Here is a 7,500-nt window from a genome sequence, read left to right as displayed (position 1 = left end):
GCGCGCAGGCTGAAAGCTCAGCCAGTTTCTCTTTCTGAGGCTGCTTCACGTCTTCTCAGGGATTTCCAAGGCACGGACGTTCATTTGCCTAAAACTCTCTTAAACTGCCTGACAAAAAAAATAAGTACCTAAGTACGACATAAGTGGTGCACCCACGCAGGATAATTAGGATTGATGTGCTCTTTTAGAGGCACCAGATCCTCAACCTCCCCTTACTAGTGGCATTTCTCACCTGCTCATGTGGTGCCCACCTGTGGCTTGCTGGCATTGCCACTGCCTGCAAGTGAGGAGATTTCCAAGTTCAAAATGAAGGCCTGATTTTACATGGTGGAACGCTGTAGGACTGTGTGGAGCTCTGTGAAGGAATTAAGGATGGCATGAAGTCCTAGTTTATGTCACTGCTCCCTTGTTTATGTTCTTTCCTCGACTATTCCCACGCCCCCTCTCCAGATTTTGCATGGCTTTTATAGCCTCTAGTAATTATATCAGCAGCATGGAGTCTATTTTTATCTCTTCTGAATGTGTGCAACGTAAATGTCAAAAACCATAAAGGCCCTTTTTAGCATGTACCTTGCATGCACAGTTTGAAAAGTGTGATGCAGCATTCAGAGAGATGTTGCATTTTGAGGTGAGACAGATGAAAAGTGGAAAACTCAATTTCACCACTTAGCTGCGTGAACTTTCAGTAAGTCCTTTATCATCTTGAACGTTTAGCATTTTCTTCTGTAAAATGGAGTCCTGCTGCCTACCTCATAGGGTGGCAGCATGGAACCTAGTTTAGTGTCTGGGATGCCCCCTTTCCACAGCAGGTGCCCCCAAACTCCTAAATTATATATTTCATGCTTAAATGTCATGACCTTTCAATGCCCTGCATTGCCCTTTATCCAACTTAGAAACGGAGTAAAAATAAAATCTTACCACTGTAAGTCACCATAGGATTGTCACAAAATTAGCATGTGAAAGAATGATACGGAACTCACTGTCACCAAAAAACTGTCCCTAGACTTGGCTAATAATTATAATAATACCTAATATTTATTACTAAGCACTTTCTGGCAGCTGGTCTCTAGGTGCTTTACATGTACCTTCACAACCACCCACTGACCCAGTGGATAGATACTCTTGTCCTCCACTTAATAAAGGAGGACATGGAGGCAGGTTAGATAACTTAGCAAAAGTCACAAGTTAGGAAGTTAGTCAGCTGGATTCAAATTGAAGCATCCTGATCCCAGAACCTACAGAAATATAAAATGTCTGCCAGGCAGGAGCATTCACATGGCTGAGCTGCCCCAGCTTCTAGGCAAGGTTGTTTCCTCTCTTTGCGCTTCCTATTTGAAGTTGGGTCCTGAAAGCGGCCAGATGGGCCCATCAGAAGGGCATGCGAAGCTGCAGTCCCTTACTCAGCTACGAGTTAGGGACCATCATGCTTCAAAGGGGAAATGGCCTCAGCATGTTTAGGTGGTCCAGTACCATGGTACAGTTTTTATGGCTCATTAATTTATCTTTAATTGAAGATAAGTTGGGAGAATTTAGAGTTGTGAGAAAATGTGTTGTTTTCTAGTCAAAAATTCTCCTCTAGTTGTGATGAATGGACAAGATGGGAGTAACTGGGGGATGTGGTAAGGGATAATAATAAATAATAAAGAGCGTATTTGTAGGCCCTCAACAAAATCTAGTGATGGAAGGAAGAACATATATAGGCATGTTAGACATATGAGAAATATCATAATACATTTTATGGGTAAGCTAATAAGAACCAGTTATGCAAATTTTCTCTACTTTTTTATGAACTACTTATTGATTACCCCAGTCATTTTTCCATTGCTACCACTGCATAAAGCAGAGGAAGCCAGTGCAGTCAGAACCCTCTTATTTATACAGTAAAGGCTGTTACCGACCAAGTACTTAGCAGCCAGAGAAATCTTGTGTGTAAAACAGAACTGGGATCTGAAGAACTTAGAATATGTCATTTAAAGAAATATGATCACTGGTATGTACTAAAGTGCTCCAACTTTTTAAAAACTTTAAAATCAGTTGACTGAAATTTACAGTTATTAAACTTAATTCTTTTTTTTTTTTTTTTTTTTTTTGAAACAGTGTCTCACTCTGTCACCCAGGCTGGAGTGCCGTGGCGCGATCTCAGCTCACTGCAACCTCCACCTCTTGGGTTCAAGCAATTCTCCCACCTCAGCCTCCCTAGTAGTTGGGACTACAGGTGCAGGCCACCATGCCCGGCTAATTTTTGTAATTTTTGGTAGAGATGGGGTTTCACCATGTTGGCCAGGCTGGTCTCGAACTCCTGACCTCAGGTAATCCGCCTGCCTCAGCCTCCCAAAGTGCTGGGATTACAGGTGTGAGCCACCGCGTCCAGCCAATTCTTAGTCTTTGGTACGGTGCCCATGAGTCATCAAACTCATATGTGGAAGTTTTTGAAAGAAGAAAAAAAAATGAGAGTAGATTGATTAATGACTATTAAAAATACCCTGGGATCTACGAATACCCATAGTAAAGAGCACCAGGCACTGGATAGATAATTGGTCTAAAGAGCCTGGACCTTGCTGAAGATAATATATACATGTAACATGTTTTGTGAAAATGGAGTCCTGAAGACGAAAGGTGTATCTTTTCCATATTGACTAAGTGACTTAATTGCTCACTTAAGGGGAGCAGAGGGGATGTGGAGAGGGAAGAAGGAAGGAAGGGAGGAAGGATAGAGGGAGGAAGCAAGGAAGGGAGGGAGAAAAGAAGGGAGGAAGGAAGGATGGGGAAGGACGGAAAGAGGGGAAAGGATGATTCAATATCCTTTGACTACTGACATATGGCCTATTTGGGGAAGGAGATGATGGTGCTTTCAGGAGTCTCCTGAAAGCATCATATGAATGTTTGAAAATGTTATTGCCCACACAGTGCAAGTGCATTTAGGCATGTTTTAAGATAGGCGGGCTAACTCTGAACTAGGGATTCCCAAGTTTAACTGCCTTATGAAGGTTAGAATTTGAGCACTTAAGTTCAGGGAAGGAAGGAAGGGGGAGAGAGAAGAAGGGAGACGGCACTGCAGGTAGAGTATCCCCACATGTCTTACCTCTTCTGAAAGGCTGATGCAACAAATGCGACTGAAAAGCCAAAGTATGGATACGTTTTCAATTTATTTCTAAAGAGTTCAATTTAATAACTGTCTGAGACTGAAACCATTGACACAGCAGAGCTTCTAGTAATTATAATTATGAGATTCCCCAAAGTGGAAAGTCCTAGGAATACTGCCTGAAATGACAGTGCATTTGCTGTTCAGGTAAAATTCTTTAGGAATTTTCTCTGATTCTGATTTCTATTTCTAAAATTTTCGATCATCTTCACCATTTTCCCCCAAAAAATGAGGGGTGCATTTCTGTCATTTTGTGTGTGGTTGGGTGGTATTGTTGTGTCTCGGTTAGGGGTTGTGAAATGGAAGCTCTGGACGGAGGAAAGGCATTCTTGGTTTGCAACTGAGAGCAAAAGGTACCACCTAAGCATCTTCTGTGAGACTAGGGTGCTTCCTTTAGATAAATGTGTATCTGTAATCAGCTTAACTAAGCAGGTAAGGTGTTCATTAGCTAGGCAGGGTTTTCAAAGAGAGAGAGAGGGAGAGTGAGAGGAAGAGAGAGAGAATGAATGTGGAAGAGTGAGAAGAACAAACAAGTCAAAGCATTTGTTCATGCTGCAATCTACACATCAATTATCCCGCTGTGCTAATTACCACCTTTCCATACCCCAGGTACCTAAGCATTCACACTTACTCACTTTCATGCCTCTGATCAAAAAAAAAAAAAAAAAAAAAAAAGAGGAGGAAAGAAATGATAGAAGCAGGGGATGATGAACCCAGAGGAGAAATACATTCTTATATCAAAATTTCCTTTACATATGAAAGTATAAATAAGGGGTCTTCTCCATCTTGCCATTGTTGTTTTAGACAATTAAATATTTGCAAATGTTTTAATTGCAAAATATTACTTACTGTCAGGCTTCCAGGAGTGCTTCCATCTCATCAGCCCTTGTTTCCATACTTAAAAGAAGACAGAGAGGTGAGAATTGCTGGTCTTGCCTGAGATTTTGGGGTTGTGCCATTAGAATGAGATCAGATCATTAAAAGTCAGTGACTACTAATTATCAGGCTACTTTTCTGAGGCTATTCAAGAATTGGGCAGTGAGGAGCCAGAGAGCTACCTTTGTATCAAAACCTTGGTGTTCCCCCTCACCGACTGAACCTTCATCTAACAATTAAACATTCTTTATTATGATGAAATCTGGGCTTGGAATCCCTGTTGGTTTGTGGGCTTCCTTGTCAGGGTGCTCATTTTCTCATTTCAGAGTGAAGTTGGATAAAAAGAAAACCTATTTCCTGTAGCTCATTTGATACCTGGTGGGGATGCTATTCAGGTGACAATGATACAGGCACAGAGGGGGAACAGATGTGATTTACACACTCATTATCATTTGAATGAAAGTGCAGATAGGCCTGTTCAGGGGCCTGGGCATCACCTGGACAGCTTTCCTTCTGATCTTTATCCCATCTGAGAGGCCAGGTCCCCCTGACATCTTTAAATCCCCGACCCCCAGCTGGTGACACACACAGTTTTATGACAGTCAGCAGTCCTCTGAAGCTCCAAGCACAGATGCCATTCAGAATTGTGCTTCACACTGTTTTTTTCATTGTGTTCAGGCTTAATCAGGAATATATCCAAAAAAAGCTTAACTTGAATAATTTCTTTTGGTACTTCTCCAGAAACCTGTTTGCCACTCGAAGTTTGTGTATAGTATTCTAAAGGGCCTCAGATTTTGTGTTCTTAAAGTTATGTGCATACGTAGCTGCTTCAGCTTTCGAAAAAGGACAACAAAATGGAAAGGACCATAAGTTATAGATGTCATCAAAGTCTTATGTTTCTCTGACTATCAGATCAGATGAGCTTAGTATTGTGGTAGATGCAGTCAGAATGTTAGAGTGCAAAGACAATAGAAAGTTTGGATGAAGCTACCAAAAAGAAAAGTTTCTGTTTGGCATCTTTTGCTCTTCATAAAAGATTTTCAGCGTCTTTGTTTTGCTACCTGGAATGGCTGCTGTCACCATGATCTCTCAAGCATTTTGTTACTTATTTGTGGGTTGTGTGAATAACATGGAAAAATTGCTATGTCATCTGAAGACCTCAAATGATGAGTCCTGAACAGTACAAACTGTTTTTTTTTTTTTTTAAATACATTTTCAAGAAAGCTTGCTTTCGTTCAGGACAAGAATGCTCAACAACCTTGAATAACTTAAACTGTTGTTTTTAACCTTCCCTTATCTCAGGCAGCCTGACAGTTTTGGTGGGGAGCGAAAAGTGAAAGGAATCTGTGAGAACAAATACTGTGGTGTTTCATGATTTTAATTAGGTATTGTATTAAAGAGAAAAATATAATGAACACAAGCACATACACATTTTATTTCCCATCTAACATTAACAGTTAAAGAAAACAATCACTATCAAATTACTTTGTTACAGTCCATAATTACAACTCAGGTTATGCTTAACTGTTATTAACAGAATGTACAGTAATATGTTCTGGCATCGTAATATGTTATTGTAGCATTATAATTAATCTTACAGGAAGTATAATAAATTTACAGTATCAGATTGAAGCAATACTGCATATAGATTTATTAATGCTTTTAATCAGTTCTGGCAAAATTAATTTTGCACTGATTGCTTACATTGGAATTTGCATATACTTAGTGAAAGTAATTTATTTTTTATGGATTCCTTTTTATTAAAATAGGGCATATGGCCCTTTAGCTACAAAACTTTGTGGATTCTTTAGCTAAAAATATTTCTAAACATTTTGAAATGCCATATATCTTCCCTTTAAGATAATTCTTTCTCTTAAGATTTATTTTTAAATTATATTCTTTAAAATACTTTTTTTAACTCTTATTTCAATGATCTATTTTTTGAAACTGTAATATTTATTTCCCTATTGTCATTAGCCTACTTTTCCCCAAGGATCTAAGTTTGAATAAAAACACAGGCCTTGAAAAATATCTACATTGATAAGGGACTGCATTAACATTTCAGAAAGTGTCATGTGAAAATTAAATATCATTGAAAAATAATGAAATTTTACTCTTTGAAAAGTCCAGTAAAAATGGGACAGCACATGAGAATTTTGCCATTATTTCTAAGTGCAACTATGTTACAATACTCCAAAATGCTTTCTGTGCCACGCAATGTATGTGCAGAAAAAAGGCGAGTGCAGATTTTTTTTAAAAACTTAAACTGATATCAGTGTTGTACGTTCAAAAATAGTATTGAGAAAAATATACCTAAAGTGTCTTTCTATTAAAATATACATGCTTTGTAAGGAAAGGTAAATTATTCACCAAAAAAAATCAAGATGTCTTCATAAAATATATGTTTACTATATCTTAACTTGTCAGGCAATTTGAAATTTTGAATAAACTCATCACTTAAATCTTTATTTTACCTCTTTCAAAAATAGTAAATTAGGTGTTCCTGTAGGTATTGATTAATTTATTTTGCAAAAAATATTTGAAGAATAAGGGAAGAGTGATTTCTTATTCTTATAAGTCTTAACAATAAATATGTTCCTTGGCTTGAAAATTGAGTGAGCCTAACAGTACATAGCTTTCTTTTCCTATGTTAGTGAGTTACATTATGTAAAGCATATTCATGAACTTATATAGATTCTGGGTAGTTCTGATGATATGAAACTAAATTTTTTAAATAACTTAACTGAATATTTTGATATTGCTTGTATCAGGAATTTCTTCACTAAAAGAGCATATATGCAACAGTGTGACCTCTTTGGGCTCAATACAAAAGTGATTTGTACAGTGATTCTATGATTTTCCACCATAATAAATTGAGAAAGGCAGGTCTTGGTATAACTTTATAGTCATGTATGAATACCCATATTCAGGTCTTCACCTCTAAGAGACATTCATTTTAATTTATGTAGTTGTTTATCATCAAGGAAGATTTTGAACTTTTGAGCATTGGCCTTTATCTGTCCTAAACCTCTAACATTCCACTGTATCTTAATGAAACGGAGGTTCTGTTCTTTCTGCCCATGGCTTCTGATAAGTGTTTGCAGACTATGTAAACTTCTGAATAATAACTTTCAGTAAGGCAGGAGTCTTAAACCTCTTAGTATCATTTTGTGCAGTATTATTCTGCTCTGTAAGATAATGTGTTATCAATACTTCATAAGATAACTTTGGCCAGAGAATGAATAAAATTTATAGTCACTTTCAAACTGCTCCCTTTTTTTAGGGTGTGGGTCATAGATCATGCAGCTGTCCGCCAACAGATAATCTTGATGAGTAAAAAGAAGCTAACAGAGAACAAGGTGGCTTAGTCTAAAACACTTAGGAAGGACTTACAAAATTATTTCCCAAAGAATTAGGGAGTAAAAAAATTGTAAGTACATTTGTTTACAGTAAAAGAGTGGTCTCTTTATTTGTTTGAGGAA

General features: G+C 37.8%; 1 protein-coding gene and 1 long non-coding RNA gene across 6 annotated transcripts in view; one reads left to right on the top strand and one right to left on the bottom strand.

The window, feature by feature from the left end:
* Nucleotides 1-4,245, bottom strand: part of LOC107973784 (uncharacterized) — a 28,470-nt gene extending 24,225 nt beyond the window's left edge. Inside the window, exons 1-3 of the long non-coding RNA XR_010149742.1 lie at nucleotides 4,201-4,245; nucleotides 3,992-4,039; nucleotides 252-355 (exon numbers count right to left, since the gene is read on the bottom strand). This is a non-coding gene — a long non-coding RNA (uncharacterized LOC107973784). The remainder of the gene's footprint in view (nucleotides 1-251; nucleotides 356-3,991; nucleotides 4,040-4,200) is intronic.
* The window catches only part of ZEB2 (zinc finger E-box binding homeobox 2), a 132,159-nt gene that overhangs the window by 71,077 nt on the left and 53,582 nt on the right, over nucleotides 1-7,500 (top strand). The gene's annotated exons all lie outside the window — the stretch shown is intronic.

Source organism: Pan troglodytes, chromosome 13 (assembly GCF_028858775.2).
Source record: "Pan troglodytes isolate AG18354 chromosome 13, NHGRI_mPanTro3-v2.0_pri, whole genome shotgun sequence".
NCBI lineage: Eukaryota > Metazoa > Chordata > Mammalia > Primates > Hominidae > Pan > Pan troglodytes.
The sequence above is the reverse complement of the archived record's forward strand: the minus strand, read 5'-3'. Positions and strand labels throughout refer to the sequence as shown.